Below are 25,234 nucleotides of genomic sequence, written 5' to 3'. Positions count from 1 at the left end.
TATAGGGAGAGTGACATCATCAGATCTGTATTTCGCTTATGTGAGTGTGGTCACAGGTGAGGGGCAGGTGTGATGTCGGATAGCTGCAGTAGTTCAGGGTGGAGATGGCAAGGCTATGAACTGAAGCAAAGGGCGGGAATAAAGACAAAAGAGGTTTGACAGGCTTACGAATCCTATTCAAAGCCGGGTGGTGGTGGCACACGCCTTTAATCCCAGCACTTGGGAAGCAGAAGCAGGTGGATCTCTATGAGTTTGAGGCCAGCCTGGTCTACAAAGTTGAGTTCCAGGATAGGCTCCAAAGCTACACAAAGAAACTTTGTCTCAAATCACCCCTCCAAAAACATTGAAGCCAGAGTGCTCAGCCTAAGTGGCATTGCTTATTTGTGCTGACTGTAAGTGCTGGAGGTTGGGTTTGAAACCAAGGGGATCAGCATTCTTCCTCACTACGTTGTAGCTTCCCCAGTGATTGGATTACCACTGTCAGGCAATGGAACGTCAGGTCATCTCCCCGGGAAGCACTTAGTAAGAACTGTGTGGTGGTGCTGCCTGTAATCCCAGGTTAGGAGTGAAGGGAGGGTGGTCAGGAGTTTAAAGTCACCCTTAAATAGTAATGGATTTGAGTCTAGCCTGACCTGTATGAGACCTTGTCTCAAGCAAGCAAACAAACAAAACAACAAAACTGAAAGCAGAGGCGAAGGATGAGAAAGCAGCTGCAGCACATTTGGTAGATTTAGGCCCAGAGCTGCTTCTGCTCCCAAAAGCACACAGTCAAGCCCCTGTACACTGTTTTAAGCCACAGGCATGGCATATTGGGCTCATTTTTTGGAACTATTTAGCTTTTAAAAATTTTGAGATTTACAGTAAAATCTAGGTTTCTATGTTTTCTTAGAAAACCGAGACTATCTAGCCACAATAGACCTATGCAGCAAACATATATACCTGTCTGACTTCTTTACCTGGGGTCTGTGGGCCTTTATCAGCCAGAGTGCTCCTGGCCTGCTTGAGGTCCCTGCCTGCCTCTGCAGGCTCCGTGTTTGCACCTGTTGTTCCTCTATTAATGGAACCTCTCAGCTTGCATTAGATGCTAGTCTGTGCTTTAATTGGTGTTGGGCCCAGGCCTCCCTTGCTGCCTAAACATCCTTTTGAGTTTAGGGGCATGTGATACATAATAGATGTTTTGTTTGCTTTCTTCCTCAGGCCATGAGAATTAAAAAACAAAATAAAATAAAACCCTGAACACTTCAGTACTTAGCCTGAGCCCCCAGGGAGGGTTGTGTACAGTCGCTGCAGGACAAAGGTGAGCGGTCATAGTTCTTGAGATCAGTACTGAGCAAATGCACATAGGCCAGATATGAGGTGCACTCCATCAGTGCCAGCCCTCAGGGACAGAGGCAGGTAGTTTGAGATCAGCCTGGCCTCCATAGTCAATTTCAGGTCAGTCAGGAGTACACAGTGAGACTCTGTCTGGAAAAAAAAAATTCTTTTAATTACAATATAGCAATAGGCATAGTGTTCCATGTCTGTTATCCCCTCAGACTTTAGGAGTCTGGGGCAGGAGAATCACTGTGAGTTCAAGAACAGCCTAGTCTATCTAGGGAGACCCTATCTTAAGATACCAAACAAACCTACAAACAAACAAAAAACCCCAAACCTGCAGTCTATCTAGACGATAGAAAATGACGAAAGTAAGGCGTTGGTATGCAGATTTTGGTGTTTTTGTTGTTGTTGTTGTTGTCTGTTTCTTTAATTTGTTTTGTGAAGAATTGTACGCTTAGATTCTGAGCTGTAATCTGTAGCCACTTCACAAGGAAGTCTTCAGGGAAAGCATGTGGGTGGATGCATACAGTTGTGTGTGCCACAGTTCAGGTAGCCCAGCAGTTTCCTTAGAGATCCAATTTCACTACATTTTTAGAAAGTTTTGCCTTTACTTAAGGTTGATAACAAATTCCTGTACCTTTGAGTGAAAGTGTAAGAGCCAGGCTGGCAGACAAATATTTTGTCAAATTAGATACTTTAGTATCAAGGCTTCTTTTGCTGCTGCTGCTGCTGCTGCTACTGCTTCTTCTTCTTCTTCTTCTTCTTCTTCTTCTTCTTCTTCTTCTTCTTCTTCTTCTTCTTCTTCTTCTTCCTCTTCCTCCTCCTCCTCCTCCTTCTCCTCTTCCTCCTCCTCCTTCTTCTTCTCTTCCTCCTCCTCCTCCTTCTCCTCTTCTTCTTCTTCTTCTTCTTCTTCTTCTTCTTCTTCTTCTTCTTCTTTTTTTTTTTTTGCCTGAGACAGAGTTTCTCTTTGGAACAGTCCTGGCTGTGCTGGAACTCACTCTGTAGACCAGGCTGGCCTTGAACTCACAGAGATCCGCCTGCCTTTGTCTCCCAAGTGCTGGGATTAAAGGCGTGCTCTACCACCACCTGGCTCCAAGTTCTTTTTCAAATGTACTTTTAGATTATTTTATTTTATGTGTATGAGTGGAGTGTTTTGCCTGCATGTGTGTCCGTGCATCATGAGCATGTCTGGTGCCCTCAGAAGTCAGAAAAGGGCGCTAGATCTCCTGGAACTGGAGTTACAGATGTTTGTGAGCCGCACTATGGGAGCTGGGTTCCTGTCTTAGGTCCTCCGTGGAGCAATAGGGGTTCTTAACCATCTCACCAGCCCCTTATCAAGTGTTTTATTTATTTATTTAACTTTTTCTGGCCTCATATTTCTTTTTCCTTTTTCTTTCTTTTTCAAATTCTTCCATTATATTACACCAACTGCAGTTTCTGCTTCCTGCACTCCTCCCAGTCCCCATCCTCCCCCAGATCCACTGTCCCATTTCCCTTCAGAAAAACAGCAGGCCTCCCAGGGAGAGCAACTAAACATGGCATAACAAGTTATAATAAGACTAGGCACAAACCCTTATATCAAGGCTAGACAAGCCAGGCAGTGGTGGCGCACGCCTTTAATCCCAGCACTCGGGAGGCAGAGGCAGGCGGATCTCTGTGAGTTCGAGGCCAGCCTGGTCTACAAGAGCTAGTTCCAGGACAGGCCCCAATAACTACAGATAAACCCTGTCTCAAAAAATCAAAAACAAACAAACAAACAAACAAATAAACAAACAAATAAATAAATAACAAAGGCTGGACGAGGCAATCTAGTAGGAAGAAAAGGGTCCCAAGTGCAGGAAAGAGTCAGAGACACCCCCACTCCCACTGTTGGGAGTCCACAAGAACACCAAGCTACACAACTCAGACCCATACAGGGTTTTGATTGACACTTCTGTCTCTATGAGTCCCTATTTAGCCTCTCTGGCTCTCTGGATTGTAGCATGATTATCCTTTACTTAACAGCTAATGTCCACTTTTAAGTGAATACATACCATTGTTAGTATCAGGCACCTGTACTGGTCTGCCCTTAGGGTTCTAACAGGACACGTCCTCAGCTGCAGCCACTAAGAGCACCTCCTGTGCACATCTGCTGTGTTCCCCTTTAAAAGGTGAGTCTTGCCTACCTTCTGTCTGTTTCCCTTTCTCTGTCTGTCTATCTGTCTGTCTGTCTGTCTCTCTCTCTCTCCTTCCCTCTCTTCCTTTTTCTGTCACACTTGTCCCCAGGGACCAGTTTCTGCCCCCTTCTCTGCCCTTTCTCTCTCCTCCTTCAATAAGCCTCCTAGGTGAGTCTTGTTGCATGTCATGACTTCTCTTCATGGTGTTTCTTAAATTACAACAACCATGTTTATCTTTCTGGGTCTGGGTTTCCTCATTCAGGATGATTTTTTTCTAGCTCCATCCATTTACCTGCAAATTCATGATGTCCTTGTTTTTAACAGCGGAGTAAAATGTTTAAATGTACCACATTTTCTTTATCTGTTTTTCAGTTGAGAAACATCTAGATTTCCAGTTTCTGGCTATTATGAATAAAGTTACTAAGAACATAGTTGAGTAAGTGTCTTTGTGGTAGGATGGACCATCTTTTGTGTATATGCCCAAGAATGATATAGCTGGGTCTTAAGGTAGATCGTTCCCAGTTTTTCTGGGGAACCACCATATTGATTTTCGTAGTGACTGTACAATTTTGCACTCCTACCAGCAATACAAGAAGGTTTCCTTTGCTCCTCATCCTCACCAGCATGAGCTGTCACTTGTGTTTTTTATGTTAGCCATTCTGATAGGTGTAAGATGGACTCTCAAAGTAGTTTTGATTTGCATTTCCCTGATGACTAAGGATGTTGAACATTTCTTTGTTTCTCAGTCATTTGAGATTCCTCTGTTGAGAATTCTTTATTTAAATCTGTATCCCATCTAATTTTAATTGGTTTATTTGGTTTGTTGATGTCTAGTTTCTTGAGTTCTCTTTATATTTGAATATTAGTCCTCTGTCAGATGTTGGTGAAAATCTTTTCCCATTCTCTTTTGTCCTATTGGCAGTGTCCTTTGCCTTACAGGAGCTTCTCAGTTTCATGAGCTTATCAAGTATTTGAAAGTATATCAGTAATAACTCAGGGCTACAGTCATGTGGGACAGATGGTCCCATTTTCATATTTGTGAGTTCGCCTGCTCCCTGGAGGCTGCCCTTAGACAGATAGGCTGGAGCAGGGGAAACTCAGAGTTTGTTGTGCTGCCTGACTCAGGGACTGGAGAAGGAGGTCACCGGCCATGATTCTGGGTGACCCCTGCATTTCAGAGACTCATTTTGTATCCCACAATGGCTATCTCCCCTGTTGTAACACGCTGTCCAACCTACAGAGGCCAGCCCTGCAAGTTTTCCCTGTTCGGTGTCAGGAACTGTCCCTGTTCAGATCACATGCGTTTTGTGAGGCCATGCTCGATCCTCTCTGGACTCTGAACCCTGTCCAGTGTCCTCGTCCTTCCTTCCATTCTCTTATGATGCCCGACTCGCAGAAACATGCCTAGGCTTTCCTTGCAGGGGTTCTGTCCTCACCCCGATACTTTCTCACAGATGTAGACAGGAGACCACCGTGAGGAGTTTAATGATGCCGAGAGCTGGGAACAACAGGAACCCAAGTGAGGGCTGACCAAGGCAGTGCCATCTCTCAGTCTCTTAACAATTGGGTTTTGTTTGTTTTGTTTTTTATCTTAGTCACATTTTGTTTTGGGGGCTTTTATCAAAGTCTAGCCCTCCCTTCCAAAGATCTGGGCAAGTCCATGGCAAAGCTCCCTGCCTCTGTGTATTTAACAAGAATTCATCCTGTGTCATCAGGCTCCATTCAAGCTGTCAGGACATTCATAACCTAGAACCACACTGACAAATAGCTGTATTCTGCCTAAATTATTGTCCTCAACAGTAGACTGGAGAGCTGACTCAGTGGTTAGAACATTTGCTCCCAGCTGGGTGGTGGTACACACCCTTAATTCCAGCACTCAGGAGGCAGAGGCAGGCAGATGTATGTGAGTTTGAGGCCAGCCTGGTCTACAGAGTGAGTTCCAGGACAGGTTCCAAAGCTACAGAGAAACCCTGTCTTGAAAAACCAAAAAAAAAAAAGAAAAAAGAAAGAACATTTTCTCCCACAAGTGCTAACCATATCCAGAGCCAGCCCTGCTTAGCTTCTAAGATCAGACAAGATCAGGCAGGTTCAGGCTATTTATTTATCTATAGATAAATAAACTATGGCATTTATTTATTTATAAATATTAAAAAAGAAAAGAACATTTGCTCCTTCAACCAGATGTGGTGGCATATGTCTTTAGTCCTAGCACTTGGGAGGCAGAGGTAGGCAGGTCTCTGTGAGTTCGAAGCCAGCCTGGTCTGCAAACCAAACAGCTCTAGGGCTAGCCAAGGCTACATAAAGATACCAAACAAACAAGAAAAATCAGGCAGTTAGTCTGAATGACTAGGAGGAAGAGATCTTCCTGATGATGAGACAGAATGAGAGTGAAGTGGGGGCAGCCAAGGGCTATTTGTGGCAGTTGCTTCCAGGCAGAGGAACAAGGGCAGAGCATTTTATAGGGTATGTGTCTAGGTCCAGGAGACTAAGAAGTCAGAGTTATCTGTCGTTCTCACTTTCCCTCTGTGCATATGTGGCTTGCTGGAGGGACTCCCTTCAGTAAACCATTTGTGCAAACCAGGAGGCTGCATGAAAGAGAGCTGAGCTCTCTGTTGACTTCATCAAAGACCTGTAATGCTTTAACGACCAAGAATCATAATTATTATATTACAGTCTTGTCCTTTCATTTTTTATTATTGAGATGGAATTCACATAACATGTAATTAGCCATTTTAAAAGTTACAGTCCAAGTGGCATTCAGTGCATTCTACATGTTGTGAAATTGGCTCCTCTCAGGTTTCAAAACATGCTTTAGACTCTAGCTCAGAATGAAAGCCCTGTTCTTCTGTCTGATTTTTTATGTTGATTTTGCAGTGTTAGAGATTGAGCCCAAGGCATCACACATGCTAAGTACTCAATCACGGAGATACCTCCCCAGCCCCATAGTTTCCTTTTTTAAAATATTTTAAAATGTGTTATTGGTGTGTTTGTGTACACATGTGCCCCACCCTGTGTTTGTCATGGCGCACATGTGGAAGCCAGAGGACAACTCAGTTCTCTCTCCCACTGTGGGTCCCAGGGATCCAGAACTGGATTCAGGTTCTCAGGTTTGCACAGCTGGAGCTGTCTCTTTAGCTCCCTCATGGTGTTCAAGAGAAATGTATGCTGCCACTTTTTTGCGGGGGGGGGGGGTGTGTTACAGGGTCTCACCATGTAACTCTGGCTGGCCCAGAACTCACTCTGTAGACCAGGCTGGCCTGAAACTAACAGACAGCTACTTCTACCTGCTCCAGCCTCCAAGGACAGCGATTAAAGGTGTGTGCCACCATGCCTCCGCTCTTGAAATAGAATCCCGCCTCCCAATCTATCTAATTTTGTTCTTTCCATTTCCAGCTGTTGTGTGCCAGTTCCTGTGATTCATCTGTGTGTTGATTCAACAGATGTTTATCAAGTATCTGCACACCACACCTGGGTACTGTGGTAGGTAGGTCCTAAGGACACAGAAACAACAATGTCTAATAGGACCGTGTGTCCAGGGAACACGAAGCTAGTAGGGGTTTTAGATACTGAGCATATGATTGACAGCCAGTTAAATTATGAGATATGCTGGTAGGGAGGTAGCTTAGTTGATACAGTGCCTGCCTTGCACGCATGAAGCCCTGGGTTTGATCGCCAGCCCTCGTAAACCGGCTGTGGTGGGGTATGCCTATAATCCCAGCATTTAGGAGGTGGGGAAGGAGGATGACAGGTTTAAGGTCATATTTGACCACATAGCAAGTTCAAGGTCAGCCTGGAATACGTGACACCCTGGGAAAGGAGGAAGGAAAGGAACAAGGAAGGAAGGAGAGAGAAAGAAAGAAGGAAATTGTGTCAAATACTTGTGAAAGCCAGTGAAACGGTTCAGCAGATAAGAAGTTCTGTTGTGGGGTGGTCTTCAGAGCAGCCTGCTCGGACATGGGCTTAAATCAACAGAGAGTCTTTATCAGCTGGCCGTCGACTACACAGAGTGTTCAGGATCCCAGTGTAGCCCCCCACCCTTCCTCAGGGTGAGTTTCTAAGCACAAACACCATGTTCTGGGTCGGCACTTCAGTTAACAAGAACAGCTAGCCAGAGCAGAACTGCGGAAGCCAGAAGGCAAGGTCAGTACATTAGAGACTTTCCCAGAACTGTGGGCTTCGAAGGATTAGGCCTTTGTTGTAGTTTTGGCAGGTGGTGCTGTCTGTGTGCTGAGTTTCACAGCCCAAATGGCACTTCCACCGTGGAGTCAGTTTTACTAAGGTCTCGGGGTCTACTAGGGTCTGGGAGTCCTGTTACAGTTTTATTTCCAAGACCCACACGATGGAAGGAGAGAATTGATTTCTATAAACCGCAGCTCCAAATAGCAGCAAGCCCCACCACCAACCTTTCCTCCAAACAAAGACAGATAAATAATGCAATGGAATTGATTTTATTCTTTCTTTTTTTTTAAAAAAAAAAAGATTTATTTATTTATTATGTACACAGTATTCAGCCTCCATGCATGCCTGCTGGCCAGAAGAGGGCGCCAGATCTCATTACAGATAGTGGTGAGCCACCTTGTGGGTTGGTAGGAATTGAACTCAAGATCTCCGGAAAAGCAGTCAGTGCTCTTAACCTCTGAGCCATCTCTCCAGCCCTTGATTTTGTTCTTTAGATTTATTTTATTTGTTTTATTTTATCAATTTGAGTGTTTTGCCTACATGCACGTCTGTACACTACATGTGTGTCTGGTGTTTGTAGAGCCAGAAGAGAGCATCTGATGTCTTGGCACTGGAGTTACAGATGGTTGTGAGCCACCTTGTGGGTTCTGGGAATCAAACCTGGGTTTGCTGCAAGAGCAACAAGGATCCCTCCTTGAATGCAGTTTATCTGATGGTCCATCTGCCCAGCCACTGTCAAAAAAATTTTTTGTGTGTGTGTGTGATTTTTTTTGAGACAAGGTTTCTCTGTAGCTTTGGAGCCTGTCCTGGAACTAGCTCTTGTAGACCAGGCTGGCCTCGAACTCACAGAGATCTGCCTGCCTCTGCCTCCCAAGTGCTGGGATTAAAGGCATGCGCCACCACTGCCTGGCCAAAAAAAAATTTTTAAGAGAAGAAATACTTGTGAATGTGGTGCAGGCCTGTAATCCCAGCTGTGGGGAGACCTGTGCAGGCCTGTAATCCCAGCTGTGGGGAGACCCGTGAAGATTTGTAATCCCAACTGTGGGGAGACCTGTGAAGGCCTGTAATCCCAGCTGTGGGGAGACCTGTGCAGGCCTGTAATCCCAGCTGTGGGGAGACCTGTGCAGGCCTGTAATCCCAGCTGTGGGGAGACCTGTGCAGGCCTGTAATCCCAGTTTTTGGGAGATCTGTGCAGGCCTGTAATCCCAGCTTTTGGGAGACCGGTTTCAGGGCTGAGTTTCAGAGCTGCTTGCTTGTCCAAGAAAAAGAAAGCTGGGGGTCTAGCTCAGCCACAGAGTGCTCACCTAGCTTTCTAGCATTTGCTAGGCCCTTGGTTCAGTCCTGAGAACTGAAAGGGTGGGGGTCAGATTGTCAACAAGGGAGCTGCAATTTTTTTTTGGTTTTGGTTTTTCAAGCAGGTTTCTCTGGGGGACTTGCAATTCTTATAGGGCATGACTGCTTCGCTCGCTCCCCCCCCCCCCCCGAGACACGGGGAGCAACATCTTCCAAGGAAATGAGTGGGGTCTTGTGAGGGTGGAAGTAGGAAGGGGCGGGTAAAACAGCATTTTCATATAGAGAACAGACCCTGACGTAAATGGGGCCAGTGGTGTGACCACTATTATAGATGTGGAAGTGATACCCTCACCCCCAACGTCGGATTTTGCCTAATGCCACCTAGCGGGACTTTTTACCTAAGGCCTGGTGAAGGTGGAGACCGGTTTGTTCAACAGAGGGCAGGCTGAGAAGGAAGGTTGCAGAGGAGCAGGGTGAGCCCAGCATCACGCCAGCCGCGGGTGCGGTCGCAGTCGTCCAGCAGAGAGCGCTGCGGAACCGTCTTGGCTCCGCGGGATGCCGTGCTCTGGTCCCTACCCAACCACACCTACTAGGACTCCAGTACTCCTGACCCAGCAAGCTCTCGGCGCCCCAGGGCTTTTTCTTGCACACTAGCGCCTTCTTATGTTTTTCTAGCTGCTTGTTCCTTAATCAAACTATGGAATAACAAACCACGGCAAGTCACCTGGAACAGTGAGCCAGTACCCACAGACACATGGACCTGCCTCACCCAGTCCCCAAGCCCAATCCCCATGCAAGGAGCCACAAAAACTGCCACTGTGCCATATGGCGGCACGTCCCTCATGTAGGCCCAATCATGATTTCTTCAGGCAGGATGACCTGGCAGCAGCTGTACCCCACCCACAGCTGGTTTCGCTTTCCTCATGTTAGAAGTGCCTCTAACTGAAGGAGGGTGGTGGAACAGGTTTCAGCGTTTTCCTTATTATTCTTTTTATATACGATCATTTGTTTCATTTCTTCTTTCTGGTGAGTTCCTCCCCTTTCTCTCAAAAGATGCCCAGAGCAGCCCTTTTTGGCACTTGTCCAAAGTCCAGGTTCTAATAGCTTTCAGCTAGTTTAATTTTAACTATAAAGCTGTCTTTTGGAATAATTACTTTTTAATCCGGAAAGAGCCAGTTTGATACAGGACCATAAGAATCTCCTGCTCAGAGTTAGCAGTTCCAGAGTTCCGTTCATTTACTGCTGCCATATCTCTTCAGGGAGGAGCTGACGGGGCGGGGGGTGGGGGGGTTGTTAGAACGGAAATTGTGATAGATTGATTGTGTCGAACTGTTACAGTATCCGCTCCAGTGAACTTAATGAACTTGATGTCTAAGGTTGGAGAGAATGAGGAGAGAAAACGTGAAGCCCCTTGTGCTGTTTGAGCTCCAGGTGGCAAAGTGACCCCTTGCCAGAGCTGTCCTGTGCACAATTAAGTGTCCTCTGATTTCTGGGACAGTCTCTGTTTCTCAGAAGACGCAATGACTACTGTCAGGTCACCCCTCAGTTGTCAGTTCTAAAAATGTAGTCACCTAAGAGATCCGTCAGCAATCACAGACCTTTCCTGCTTCGGAGTGGCCTGGCTCGGGCAGGCTGGTAGAGATGTCCCCAGAGCGCCACGCAGCTACCTGGAAAGCTTTTGGTTCCGTTTCTTCCCTTATGACCCCAGTCCTTTGTAATAATTACTTGTGTTTATAAAACCTTAAAGGTTTTTTTGATGTTTCAGACTAGAAATCAGTCTTCCTTTTTGTTGTTGAGGTGGCAAACTTTTTATTTGGCAATAAAAAAAATCAAAGCTGAGAATGAGAAGAAAATGAGATGTGTGATGAGGCCGATGGAGAAAGAGGGCTGGGTTTGCTGAGGCAGACAAAGTTGGGAGGACAATACTTTATAGAAATTGTCTTCATTGTTGACTCATGCTGGGTTTGCTCGTGTCCAGGGCTCTACTGGAGCACTGGGGAAGGGGGAGAGGAGACCAGGCAATAGGTCTGAGTACCTGTTAACAGTGACAAATCTCGAAGGAAAGTCGGGGGTCTGGTCTTCTAATTGGAGATGAGAACCCTTTGACATCAAGGGGCAGCTTGGTGGCAAATCACATGTGTGTAATCTCAGCTCCAAAGAGGTGGAGACAATCAGATTAGGAGTTCAAAGTCATCCTTGGCTACATGTGGAGCTTGAGATCAGCCTGGGTTACATGAGATCTTGTTTTGAAAAACAAAACAAAACCAAGCAGTCCCTCCCCGACATAAGGACAGATACAAGAAGTCAGTGTGCACTGTTGGTCTCTAACTCTCTGAGAGGCAGCCCCTGTAGCGGTGTTTGGGCATATTTGATGTCTACAACAACCCATCCATTGATCCGTCTGACCTAAGCTGGAACAAAGCTGAGCCTGGTGCTCACCTCCCACTGAAAAAAGGACGAAAGCAGAGTGTTAGTTTCCCACCCAAGGAAATGTTTGCTATGATGATGCTTGGAAGGGAGCAGCAGGCAGCGGACCGTGGAGTTCGATGAGTTTTCGTTTTGTCCTTTAGTTCCTAAGACTTCCAGATCAGATTCACTCCCCAGGCATTCTCTGACACCCCTTCCACGCACACACCTGGGCTGTGTGTCACGGGAGCCCTTTCCTCAGTCTTCCCTCTGCATCAAAGGTAGGGAGTGGGGTGGTGCTCTCTCCTAGGGGGAGCTGTCTCCCCAAGGCTATTCTTAGTGATGGCTTGAGGAGCCCTGAAGGTGACTGTTGGGTTTTAGTCCAGCTGGGAGGGAGGAACACAGATCCCATCATGCCACCTTGCGGAAGGGACAGATGTGTCTCAACTGGTTCAGGAGTGGGGGTCAGCAACTTTTTTGTCATAAATTCTTAGCAGGTCCTGATTGTTTTTCAAAATCTAGTACATACAAGATTAGGACTCCTCTTTATCTAGGTTCTATTCTGTTAAAACAATTAATAGTGCTTGTGTGTGTGTGAGTGTGTGTGTGTGTGTGAGTGTGTGTTGGGCAGAGGGAAATATTCGGGAGTCGCTTTTCCCCTTTCACCGCATGGGCCCTGGGGACTGAACTTACCGTCGAATCAGACTCGGCGGCAAGCACCTCTACCCACTAGACATCTTGCTAGTCCCTACGGTCTACTCTTGAAGGCACAGGGAGTCCAATGTTAACAGCAGAGTCTGAGAAAACAGAAGATTATAGGGAAAGCTTGGGTTATTGGGGCAGGTGCCAGAAGTCCTGGCTTATTCAGAGTGGGTGTAGACTAAAGAGACTTTTGGGGGTATGAGAAGACTGTTGCTACATTGAACCATTGAGAAATTCCCTCTCAGTGCTCTAATCCTGGAGAGAAAGGAATGGAACCAAAGGCTCAAATCAGAGTACATGCAGCTGACCTAATTATAAGGTTTCCTGGCTTTTTAATTAGTAGACATTAGTTGCATGGTGTTGGGCAGCAAGGTAGTCCATACCCCTGAGCAGCAGCAGCGCTGTCCCGGGGCTCCGGAAAGAGCTGTCTGAGTGCTCAGCCAAGGCTCGCTCTGGCTCCAGTATGGTCAGAAGCAGAAGGCGGGAGTGAAGCAGCACCCAGACTTTAACTCTGGGAAAGAAAATGCAAATGAAGACCTGGAAATCCAACTGCAGCCGAGGAAGCCACAGACAGGTTGCCTCATCCACTGCTGCCTCACTCCCAGAGGCTGTGACAAACTCAAGTCCATGAGTGGAACATGTAGGACAGTGCTGTCAGGGGGGTTCCCGCCCTAGACTCGGGGTCAGCACGACTCTGTGCATCTCTGTTCGGTTGTCACTTAGAAACTCGTTAGATTGAAGAAGCTGAAGAAAGAACTAGACAAACAGCAGAGTGTGAACTAAGAAGCTTAGCCAAGACTCACACTCTTCTCTTCTGAGAAGATAGTGGATTGGCAGGGTACCAGCGCTGTGTGAGACTCTTGGTCAGATGGAGGGCAGAAAGGAAAGGTTGAGACGTGAGCAAACGTTTTCTTGTACCAAGAGGTATTTTCTCCTCCACAAACATTGGAGGTTCGGTTGTCTAGGCCAGTCAGTTACCTGGGCAGAAGAATAAGCTGAGGGAGAGGCCACGAGTAGGCTGGAGGAAGTGGTCAGGGCTGAATACCATGTATAGGTGCTTTGATGCTGAGGTGGTTGAACTCTAGACCTCACTATAAGATGTGAAGAGTCCCTCCACGTTTACAAGCTCATTAAACTACTTGTATTTTTGACTGTCTACATGTTTGCCTTAGAGAAAATACACGGAGTACTTAAACCACACCTAGCCCTTCTCAGAGCTCTTGGCCGGCAGTCTCTTCTAATTACCCTAGTGAGCGTCTCTGTCATTCACAGTCCATAGAAGACAGGTCGAGTGATTTCTGCTTTGGTATCTTTTGCAGCATAGGATGGGGGAGTGGTTCAGGTTCAGTTGAAGTCTTGACACCAGTCTAAAGAGTCAGAGAATGCCAGAGTTGAGGAACAATCACCCCCCCCCACACACACACACACACTTCTGTGTTCTTTGATTGTAGAGCCAGGAACGGGGCTTCCTTTGTCCTTCTTCTCTAACTTTACAGTTACAGGTGACTGGTTCACCTGAAGGCTTGTCCCCCTTCCTTCTGGGCTTTTCAACTAATTAAATGTGTGCGTGAGGATATGCGTGTGTGCACTTGTGGGCGCATGTGCCACAGTGCAGGCATGGCAGCCAGAGGTCAATTCTTTCCTTCTTACAGATGGGTCTCAGGGATGATTCTGGTCGCCAGTCTTAGGAGCAAGTGCCTTTATCCACCGAGCCACCTATTTGTTTGTTTGTATTATTTAATAAAAATAACACACATTAGTATATGTTATGAGCATATTTCTATAATATTATTTATTTATTTATACAGAGTCTCATTTTGTAACTTTAATTGGCCTTAAATTCACTATGTAGTCAGGCTGACTATCAACTTTTCAGCTTCTGGCTCAGCCTTCCAAGAGCTGAGATTACAGATGTGTGCCACCATTCCTATGTTCCTCCCTCCCTCTCTCAGTTCCTCCCTTCCTTCCATCTTCCCTCCCCCTCCTTTCCATTCTTCCCTTTCTTCTGCATCCTTCCCTTCCTCCCTCCTAATGTTTCTTCCTTCCTTCCTTCCTTCCTTCCTTCCTTCCTTCCTTCCTTCCTTCCTTCCTTCCTTCCTTCCTTCCTATAGAGTCTTATGTAGTCCAGGCTGACATCAAACTCACTATGTAGCAAAGGATGACCTTCAATCTCTGATCCCCATGACTCTACCTATCAAGTGCTGAGATTATAGGGTTGTACCAGTATGTAGAGGTTTATAGAGTGCTGGGATTAAACCCAGAGTTTTGTGCACGCTAGGGACGCCCTCTGTCAACATCACCCACGGCTTGGGACTCGAGGTTGTCCTGCCTTGGTGTCCCATGTGCTAGAATTACAAGACGTGGGCTATCATGCCCAGCCCCGTCCCCTTATAATTTAGGAAAATGAAAAGACTTTTGCCTTTTTACTTCTTCAGTCCTTCTCCTTTCTTCTTATCCCCCCTCTCCCTCCTTCCCTGCCTCCCTTCCTTGGATGTCTGTGAGATCACATGTGAGTTAGTGTTCATAAAGTCCTTTGGATCACTTCAAGAAGGGTGTGGCCAGGCTCATGATCATACCTGGGTCTGCTCATAGTCCCACTAGATTTTCTATCTCCTGGCCTGGGAATGATGCCCAAAACAAGATAGGTATGCCACCCAGTCGGTTACAAATGGTGCTGTGCTGGAGTTGGTTTTTCCTGACTTAACATCAACAGCCTTATCTCCCAAGGGGCCGAGTGCTTCAGCGGCTCCTGTCCCTACCATCTCTGAGGTGAGTGTACTTCCTCCCTGGCTCCGCAGCTAATAATAGGTGGGATCAAAAGCCTGTGTCCTCTGACGCACCTTTATGAGATGTTTGTAAAGGGGAGGCAGCAGGAAAACGGTTAACCTCTTCACCCGGCATCCTAGTGAGGCAGAAGGCCCACTTTCCTAAACATAAAGGCAGTCACAAGCCTTGTAACCTCCGTGCCACTGGCTTTGTGGGTCAGGCTGCCTGACCACAGCAAAGAGGTCCACGGTCAGAGGTGTGGGCGCTTGGACAGGCAGCTCTTTCTGCAGCAGCTCCCTTTGCACAGCGGCCCTCCATTCAGCCTGTGGCGTGGAAAGCCTGTCAGACGCCTCCTTCACCTGAATACCTCGGGGTAGTAAAGGAGCTGCACTTCAAAAAATATTTCATTTTTAGTGCCATGTATGGATATGTGCATGTGAGCACAGCCCTGTAGAGACTAGACGCGTCAAATCCCCCTGGAACTGGAGTTGCAGGTGATTGTGAACTGCCTCACATAGGTGCTAGGAACTGAACCCAGGTCCCCTGCAAGGGCAGCAGAGTCTTAACCACTGGATCTCAAGAGTTGCCCCTCCCACCCCTTTGTTCACATTTCAGTACTTGGGTTTACTCTAGGGCCTGGAACATGTTAGGTGAACATTATACCAATGAGCAATATCCCAGACTTCCTTCTGTTGTTAGTATTACATTTAAAAATTGGGGTGGGGTGGGACTGGAGAGATGGCTCACTGGTTAAGAGCACAGCTGTTCTTCAGACGTTCTGAGTTCAATTCCCAGCAACCATATGGTGGCTCCCAACCCTCTTTAGTGGGATCTGATGCCTTCTTCTGTCATAACGTCATACATTCAGATAGAGCACTCATATACATAAAATAAATAAATATTTATTAAAAATGGAGAGGGAGGCTGGAGAATTGGCCCAGTGGTTAAGAGCACTTGTTGCTCTTGTAGAGGACCCTGGTTTGGTTCCCAGTACCCACACAATGGCTAACAGTCATCTGTAATTCCAGTTCCATGGGATCCAGTGCCTACTTCTGCCTTCCTTGGCACCAAGCATGCATGTGGTGCACTTAGTCAAAACATTCATACATATAAAAAATAAGTAAATCTAAAAAATTTTGTGTATGTGTGTGTGTGTGTGTGTGTGTGTGTGTGTGTGTGACATGTGTGGTCAGAGTACAGCTTATGGGAGTCAGTTCTCTTTCCACTGTGTAGATTCTGGGGTCGTCAGGCTCTACAGCAAGAGCTACCAAATGAGTCAAGACCCACTGAGGCATCTCACAATGTCTCTTTCTCTCCTTTTATTTATTTAGTTACTTTCATAACATCTTTCCTTCTTTGTTCCATGTGGATGGGTGTTTGGCCTGCATATATGTCTGTGCACCACATGCGTTCCTGGTGGTGCCTGATGAGGTCAGAAGAGGGTGATGGCTCCTCTGAGACTGCAGTTACAGACAGTTGTGAGCCCCCATGTGGGTGCAGGGAATTGAACCCAGGTTCTCTGGAAGAGCAACTAGTGTTCTCCGCCACTGAGTCATTTCTCCAGTCTGATAGTTGTTGTTCGAGGCAGGGTCTCTCATGTATCTCAGGCTGGCCTCAAACTCAACATGGAGCTAAGGATAACATTGAACTGAATTCCTCTGTGTGTGTATGTGTGTATGTGTGTATGTGTGTGTGTGTGTGTGTGTGTGTGTGTGTGTGTGTGTGTTTGAGAGAAAGACCCTGGGAAGTTGGTTCTCTCCTTTTATAATGTGGGTTGCAGGGAGGTAGCCTAGCTCTTCAGTCCTAGTGGTGAGCACTTCTATCTGCCTTGGGCTTGAACTCTGGATCCTCCTGCCTCTACCTTGTTAGTGATGGGACTAAAGGTGTGTACCACCATACACAACTGCCTTTTTTTTTCTTTTTTTGGTTTTTCTAGACAGGGTTTCTCTGTAGCTTTGGAGCCTGTCCTGAAACTAGCTCTTGTAGACCAGGCTGGCCTTGAGCTCACAGAGATCCACCTGCCTCTGCCTCCACCTGCCTGTGCCACCACTGCCCAGCCCATACCCAACTCTTTTGGGCGGGGGCTCACCAATTTTCTCTGGGTGGCCTTGAACTCACTTTGTAGAACAGACTTGAACTTATGATCTTCCTGCCTCAACCTCCCAAAGAACTGAGTAGAGACTTGAAGCACCGGGTCTGGTATGGAGTTGGATTCTGTATGAGACAAGTGTTGTAGCTAAGCATGGAAGAGCCACCACACCCATGATGGTCATTCACAGCTGAGCCTGAAGATGAGGAAATCCAGAGACATTCTCGGGAGACTCTGGGAACCCCAGGAGTCTGAGGGAGCTCACTCTGTCTGTCGAGAGGAGCCTGGCAGTGGTGTAGTGAGGAGTGGGCAGATGGTGAAGACGGTGCAGCAACTCTGGAGCCTAGGATGAGGAACGCCTCATGTGGAGTCCATTAAATCACCAGCATGATATACAGCATTCATTTAGGTGACAAAAGCTGTTCTTAGGAAGATATTTGGGCTGGATCTGGTCCTATAAGCCTAACAACCAGGAGGTGAAGGCAGGAAGATCAGGAGTTCAAGGCTAGCCTTAGCTGCATAGTGAGTTTAAGGTTAGGCCAGATTGGACTGCAGGAGTCACAGTCTTAATCTTTTTCTATTACATTTATTTATCTGTGTGTGTGTGTGTGTGTGTGTGTTGGGACATGAAGGCCACAATTTGAATGTGGAAGTCAGGGAACTACTCGAGAGACACACATGAGATCTAACTCGGACCATTAGGCTGGTCGGCTAGCACCTCTAAATACTAAGTCATCTGGCTGGCCCAACTCTTTTTTTTTTTTCTTTTTTTCTTCAGCTGACAGCGAGAAAGACGGTTTATTGTACATGAGTTACAATTGGCCACAAGTGAGGACAGAACTAGTCTAGAGTGCCATAGGTCCAGGGCAAAGGGCCAGCGGCGCTGTTGTCATGACGGCAGGCAGTCTCTCGGTGGTCTCTGCGAGCAGGTGGCGAGGTTGCGGGTTCAGACTTCTGACAGCAGCTCAGTCCGACTTGTACCAGGGTCCCGACCTCCAGCGTCCCTTACTTCTGCTCCTTTGGCCTTCATGGGTGGACAGGCGAGTTTACTTGAATCTCTGCCTCATCTTTCTTCTCTTGCGCTTCAGCCTGCACATTCTCTTCTTCCTCCACTTCACTCAGGAGTGTCAAGGAAGATGGCGCTAAGGCTGAGAGCCCAACTTTGTTTTAAAAAGATAAAAATAAATAAACAAAAAATACAAAAAAAAATTGTGAGTGGCCACTCTGGAGATGGACAAAAGTATGGGAGCCAAATGCTTGGTCTCAGGGGAGCCAGCAAGCCACCCTACACACATACCATTTCTGGGCTTCTGCCTCCAAGTACCATCCTTGGTGGTGAGGGGGGCTTTTTGAGTTTTGTTTAGATATAGAAGCCAGAGGTTAAGCAAGTGTCTTCTATTGCTCTCCTGTTATAATAATAATTTATTTTTAAAGACAAATTCTTATCCCACCCTGCCCTAGAACCCTCTGTTTGGATGAGGATGACTTTGAATTTCAGATATTGCCTCTGCTTTCCCAGCGCTAGACTGATTAAAGATGTACACCCCTGACCTGACCTTTTTCCCCTTTGTGGAGTAATAGAGCCTCACACATGTTAGGCAGTTAGCATATAACTAAGGTATAGTCCAGCTTATTTTTATTTTTGTGGTGCTGAGGATTGACTCTGGAACTTGTGTGCTTACGGATCTCTACTCCAGGCTATTTTGTATGTGTGTGTGTAATGGTGGGGGGGGGGATAAAAAATATGTTGACAAAGCTAATAACCAGCAATTCCACCAAGGTGTTAGTCCAGGAAGGTGAGGACCTACACCCTCACCCCTGTCCTTTCCTTGTGGCCCTTCTTCCTTTGCAATCACCAGGAGGCTCACTTAGCATGAGAATGGACATTTCCTGCGCTTCTGGAAAGCCAGCACTTGTCTTTGGGGCACGTCTCCATGCAAAAGCACACGCGTGAGGGTGAGCTCTGCTCTCCTGCAGCGATCACCGCCAGACAGTTGAATGCTCGTGCTCAGTCAGAGTGAAGGACTAAGAGACACCGTGTGCCGGAAGAACAGCTGGCAGTGCAGCAGGTGTTTGCCGTTGATTTCTGGGAATAGACAGCTTCATTTCTGGTCAGCAGCATTCACCTTTCGGAGGGCAACAGGAACCTCTAGGACAGCCAGAAGTCCATTTGTCTGCTGTGCTTTCATTTACATAAAGGAGCTGGCTCTTAGCTGGGCGGTTTTGGCGCACGCCTTTAATCCAGCAGAGACAGGCAGATCTCTGTGAGTTCGAGACCAGCCTGGTCTACAGAGCGAGTTCCAGAACAGGCTTCAAAGCTGTAGAGAAACCCTGTCTCAAAAAACAAAAAAGAAGGGGGTGGGGGGCTGGCTCTTTGGGAACTGGTTGCATAAACAAGGCTTTGAGTAGGACAGAAGTTATTTTTGGCTGTATAGTGAGTTGGGGGCCAGTCTGGGTTTTATGGGACTCTGTCTCAAAACAACCAAACAAACAAGTGTGAGACCGTGAACTGTCTGAAATGTTTTGTTGGCTAGGACACGATGCCGAGGTGATGTTCTGACTTCACATCACTCTCAGGGTCCTGTTTTGTGGAGAATAAGCTTGCCCTAGAGCCACAGTGCGGCACTTGGGGACAGACCCAGGTTTGTGTTTACTATATACACTGCTCTGGGATACAGGTCTAAAAACCAAACCTGCTAAGCCAGAGGTTGGGAATTTAAAGGCAGACACATGGAGAAGAGTGTCTTCTCCCTAGACACATGGTCACTCCCTAGAGAGGGTACCCCGTGCAGACTGACCTGTAGCTGCTGCCCCAGGGGAGTAATATGGCCGGTCCTCTGTCTTTGCTCGATCCTACCTGGCTTTCCTTCTTAGAACAGGAGGATGGAATAAGGCTGTTTCTCTAGACGCTACTCAGTAGGAGGAGTGTTATACACAGGAGTGTCCTTGGGCCCAGTGCCAGGCCGATCCCACCCAGCATCTCTATTCCTCATTCAGGAGTGCTAGAATCAGCAGGTTGATTCAAAACTGGGAGGGGCTGGGAAACCCCTCTGGCAGGAGATTTCGAAATGAAATTTGGATTAGAAAAAACATAGTGAGTAGGGTTCTAAGGCACAAAAGAGACAGGAAGAACTCCTTCCCGTCCAGGTCTCCGAACTCCGCTGGATAGCGGGGTTAAACAGGAGCGCCTGGAGCAGAGGGGCAGCAGCTGAACAGGAGAATCCAGGCAAGCTCTTGCTGCCTGTCCGCATCCTTGACAGCAGCACCCTGTGCTGCTCCGTTCACCAGGCAAAAACACACCTGCCAGAGAGCTTGCTTTCGGTCTAGGGCATGTCAGCACCAGCAAGGGGTAGATTAAACCCAGGACTCCCATGGGAGAGGCAGCAATAGGGGAGCAGGGCGAGAGCTGGCAGGCGAACTGGGAGAAAAGTGTAGCCTCACTGTGTGAGCTGGGAAATAAAGGAGGGGAAGGAGGCGTGGGTACTCAGCCTTGGCGGCCCCAGACCAAAGGTTAGCACCTCACTCTGCTGACCAGCTACAGGCACACTGCACCCTGTGTCACATGGTCTTTCCTGTGCTTGAACTCAGAACATCTGGCATGGTTAGGGGATTGGCAGGTTGCAGGTCCTTGTGGCATGAGGAGCATGGAGGAAGATCCTGGCTGGAGAGAGAGAGAGAGAGAGAGAGAGAGAGAGAGAGAGAGAGAGAGAGAGACTGACATGAGGTGGGAGAAACCAGAAAAGTAGAAGAATGATTAAAAAGAATTCCCAAATAGGAAAAGGTGGACGGGACATCCTTGGAAGAGCAAAAGGAAAGAGGAGTTTGAGGCTGGGTGTGGTGGCTTCTCACCGGAGCACTCGGGTGACAGAGATAGGAGGACAGCCACGTGTTCAAGGCCAGAAAAACTACAGCAAGACAGCCTGAAAATACATACATACGTAAATAAATAAATACAATTTAAGAGAAGAGTGAGTCGAGGCTTGTGCTTCTCATTTAAAAGATGTGGCATGCCACAGTTGAGTCTCCAAGCGTGGCCAGTGCTTAGCAAGTTTGTCCTGGCAAATCCGTTTCAGCTGGGCAAACTGAAGACAGCCGGACTTTAGAAGGCCATTCAGGACCATGCCCGTGAAAGCTGACGGTGGGACTGCGAGAACTTGCCCAACGGCTCCAAACAAGAGGGGCTTATGATTCACAAGCATGCCTACCTGCCTCGTGCAGGGTGGGGACCCATCTAACCGGAATCACCGCCCAGCCTCTCCCAGTTTCCTTAGATGACAGGCCTTGGCATCCTTGGTCCACCCAACTCAGCCCCCAAGCATTTTGCCAAGGCATCAGTAAACAAGCACAGGTGAAGGAGGTCATAGGTCTTTGAATTCTGTGTTGTTTTTCTTCTGTGCCCAGTCCATGACTCGCCAAGATGTCTCATCAGGGGCTTTAACATTCTTACCTCAAAGATTGCCAAACAGTCTTCTGAACTCAGGGCAAGCATTTTATTTTACAACACTATGGGCCTGGAGATCCAAAAATTTGCCTGAATTGTATATGAAAAATTGTCCCTCATTGCAAACGTGCCCAGTATTCCCAGCAGCTCCTGTAAACCTGACCTCAGCAGCTTGCTTGCCTCTCTTGCCAGACTTAAATAAAATGGAAATCCTTAGTTGTAATATTCATCATGTGTTTAGGGGTTTGTAGTTCCAAAGCAGGGAGCTCCTTATTCCTCCCTAGTCTGTACCCTGCCATTGCAGTTTATAGATTCCGAGTCTCAGGAGAGCAGTGTCTTCCTCACTGCTAGCTGGCCGACCTTGATGGAATGGTTGGAGCCTGGTGTCACCTAGTGTTTGTTTATTTGTTTTTGAACAGGGTCTCAAGGTGTCCCAGGTTAACCTTGAACTCACAATGTAGTTCCTATCAGTTCCTATCATCATTCCTCCTGCCTCTGCCCAGGATTACATTCATGAACCAGAACCCACCCCACCATTACTTTGTTGCTGTTGTGTTTCAGACTAGGTTCATCTTAACCTCCCTCTCCCTGAGGACGCCCTGATCCTCTCACCTCCGCCTCTCAAGTGCTGGCACACAAACTCCTTTTTGTTTGGTTTTCTTTAGTTCTCCTTTTTGTTTTCTTGGGATAATATGTCACTAGGTAGCTCAGGTTAGCCTGGAAATTGCTATGTAGCTCAGGCTGGCCTTAAACTTGTGGCAATAGTTCTTCCAGTCACATCCTGGGATTCCAAGACTACACCATCACGTTCATCTTGTCAACAGTTGCCATGTTCTTTTCTTATAGTAAAATGGAAAGCCAGGCGTGTGGCACACACCTTTTCCAAGCACTTGGAAGGCAGAGGCAGGTGTAGTACTGTGAGCTCAGGGCTGCCCTGGTCCACATAGTGAGTTCCAGACCAGCCAGGACTACAGAGTATGAAACTGTCTCCAAAAAAAAAAAAAAATCTGATTTTATTTCTTTGATTATGAAGGAAGGTGAAATTTTAAAAAAGACTTATTATTTAAAGCTATCTCATGAATAGCTTACTCGCATTAATTTGCTAGTTTTCTTACCTCTTTTTTTTTCCTAGATAGGGTCTTATTATGTAGCCCTGGCTGGCTTGGGACTTGTCATGTAGACCAGGCTAACCTCCGACTCACGGACTCATCTCCCTCTACCTTCTGAGCTCTGGGAATAAGGCCTGTCCCACCACACTTAGCTTTAATTTTCTTTATTTTTATTATTGGTTGATTGTGGGTTTTTTTTTTCTTTTTTGAGATAGGGTATTGTAGAGTTCTGGCTGGCCTTAAATCACTATATAGCTGAGGATGACCTTGAATTTCTGATCCTCCTGCCTCATTCCCAAGGCTGGAATCACAAGTGTGATTATTTGCTAGGCTTGTTTGTTGTTTTGTTGTTGTTTTCTAGACAGGGTTTCTCTCTGTAGTCCTGGCTGTCCTGGAACTCGCTCTGTGGACCAGACAGGCCTTGAACTCAGAGAGATTCACCTGCCTCTGTTTCCCAAGTGCTGGGATTAAAGGTGTGTACCATCACCACCCAGCCTAGGGAGTGTGTGTGTGTGTTGTGTATTTCATTTTTCTTATGACTATGCAACATCTCTCCCCACCCTCATCCATGCTAGAGGATTTTACTCAACTGCCATCTTGGTTTGTCCAAGAACTTGTCATAGTAAGACTACAAACGTTACCTGACAAGCAGATGGAACATGTGTGGTGTCTCATACCAGATCTGACCCTGGCCTCCAGGAATAACAAACTAACAAGCAGCAGAAATATGCCGAGTGTTGAACTACTGAGTTCAACTACCGAGTGTTGAACTATCTGCGGCAGGCAGATATCTCTATGAGTTCAAGGTCAGCCTATTTATTCTACATAATCAAGTTCCAGGCCAACCAGGACTACGTAGTGAGATCCTGTCTCAAAAACAAAACAAAACAAAAGAGAAAAAGGTACATGCCAGAGATACATGTTACTGCCATATTCTAGGCCTATCCACTAGGTATACACATGCTGATTCTAACAGGAACCTCTAAGAGCTCCTTCAGGGAGGATGGAAGTGTAGGGGTATTACATTTTTATGGAAATAGAACACAGACCCCATGTCCGCTGGTCCCTCTTGCCTCTAGGAAGGCCCTAAGTGGCAGTGTTGTGCAGGCACAGGCTGGGGTGACCAGCTTGCCCTCTTCCTCTGAGTCGCGGGGAGGCCTGGTCCTTTGCTCTGCTATTACCGCTGGCAGATTGTTTGTGCCGTTGGCAGAAGGGACTCAAGTCTTTCCAGTTCTCCTGGTCTCTTCCAGCGACTCATCCATCTGCTGCTGTGCGTAGGGAGGGGAAGGCGCCTCAGCCTGTTACCTAGAGTCCCCCCATAAGCGGAGGAGGCAAGGAGAGGGCCAGGCTCGAGCCGGCTGGACTGGCTGAGCTGAGGAAGTGAGCACAGGATGAGTTTCTTACGTGGTTGTGGAAAGTGGACTGGAGGGAGGAGGTCAGGGTATGTTGGGGGCGGATGCTGGGAGTTCACCGGTACCCCGATAGGGAACATTCTGACCTACTCTGCAGCTCCCAAGCACCTTCCTTCGGCTGTCCCCTCCTGTTGCTTAGAGGGGCAGACCACGTAGCAGCCCTGCTGCTGTCACCAGGTCTTTGGCTTTCCCTTGGAAGGAGGTTTCACGTCCGCACTGTTCTTGTCATGTCCGCACACCTCCAGGAAAGCCAGTGCCCTAGAGGGAGCACACGTTGCACTGGGCTTGGCAGGCCCATCTCTGTGTCTGTGAAGTGACAGTAACAGCTCTTCAGAGTAGAAGGGCTCGGTGAGATGCCAGGTGGCAACACAGGCTACAGGCGGGAGGCATGGTTAGCGTGGATGCTGGGCCTTCCGTCCCTTCTAATTCTTTTCTTCAGGGTCCACATGGAGTGACGCCAGGGAGCTTGAGATGTCTGCTTGAGGCCAGTGTCCATGGAGGACTGGATGGACCTCAGTGCACCTGCTGTCTTCTCACCACAAGTGTGTCCACCCTTCCATGGCTGTGAACTTCCGGAGGGGTGCTCTTGTTCATCTTTGGACCCCCAAAGCTGTCACACCACACCTGACGTGGTGCTAGGTGGCCACAGAACCATCATAAGGAAGCTGAAAGAACCTCTGATTTCAGAAATTGAGAAGTTCCAGAGACAATAGCCAAACTTTGAAGTGTGGCAGACCCAGCTCAGATGGTGGCTCATCACTCACGAGTGTGACCTAGAGCAAGATGGTTCATCTCCCTGAGCCTCAGTTCTCTGGCCAAAAATAGACACACTAATAGCTACCTCTGCAGGTTGTTGTGGGGATTAGAGATGATGTCAGAGACAAACCCCAACACGCCACAGCCCAGCGCGTAGTAGGAGCTCGGTAAACGGAAGCAGTGACTACCTGTGGCACAGGATTGTTTGTGCCCTGCGCTCACCAGTGACACACAGCTCTTGGAGCCATAGCAAGTGACATGCAGCCCTTGGGGCCCCGGGGACTTCTCTTGCTTTGTTTTTCACGAGTGTGGGGTCTCGCCATGGTTTGTTCTGCAGTGACAATATCAGATCTTGACTTAGTAGCCTCACCCGCCATCCGCTGTCTGTTGTCTTCTTGTCTGTTGATGATGGGGGCTGGGGTAGAGATGGGGAGGGCCATGTCCTGCCAGCTCAGGTCAGCGGCTGGGAGTGAAACAGATGATGACACGGAGACCCAGTCACCGCCACTCACAGCTCTGGCCACCTTTACCATTCCTGCTGACATTTGAGACAGGGTCTCGTGGTGTTTTAAAAGTTTGGTTTGGATAGGAATGAATGCAATCATTTT

General features: G+C 47.4%; 1 protein-coding gene across 4 annotated transcripts in view; it reads left to right on the top strand.

Moving 5' to 3' along the window:
- Nucleotides 1–25,234, top strand: part of LOC125415651 (uncharacterized) — a 46,348-nt gene that overhangs the window by 8,097 nt on the left and 13,017 nt on the right. For 2 of the 4 annotated variants that reach the window (XM_087908212.1, XM_087908211.1), the window contains one exon: nucleotides 24,310–25,002. The exons of 1 other annotated variant lie outside the window; for it this stretch is intronic. The gene's annotated coding sequence lies outside the window, so the exon portion shown is untranslated. Of the gene's footprint in view, nucleotides 1–1,197; nucleotides 1,456–24,309; nucleotides 25,003–25,234 lie in introns of those variants that run through there. One more of the 4 variants, XM_048458040.3, reaches the window with a different exon arrangement.

Source organism: Myodes glareolus, chromosome 7, assembly GCF_982192425.1.
Source record: "Myodes glareolus chromosome 7, mMyoGla1.1, whole genome shotgun sequence".
Taxonomy (NCBI): Eukaryota; Metazoa; Chordata; class Mammalia; order Rodentia; family Cricetidae; genus Myodes; species Myodes glareolus.
Note: the sequence above shows the minus strand (reverse complement) of the source record. Positions and strands in the feature narration are given on the sequence as shown.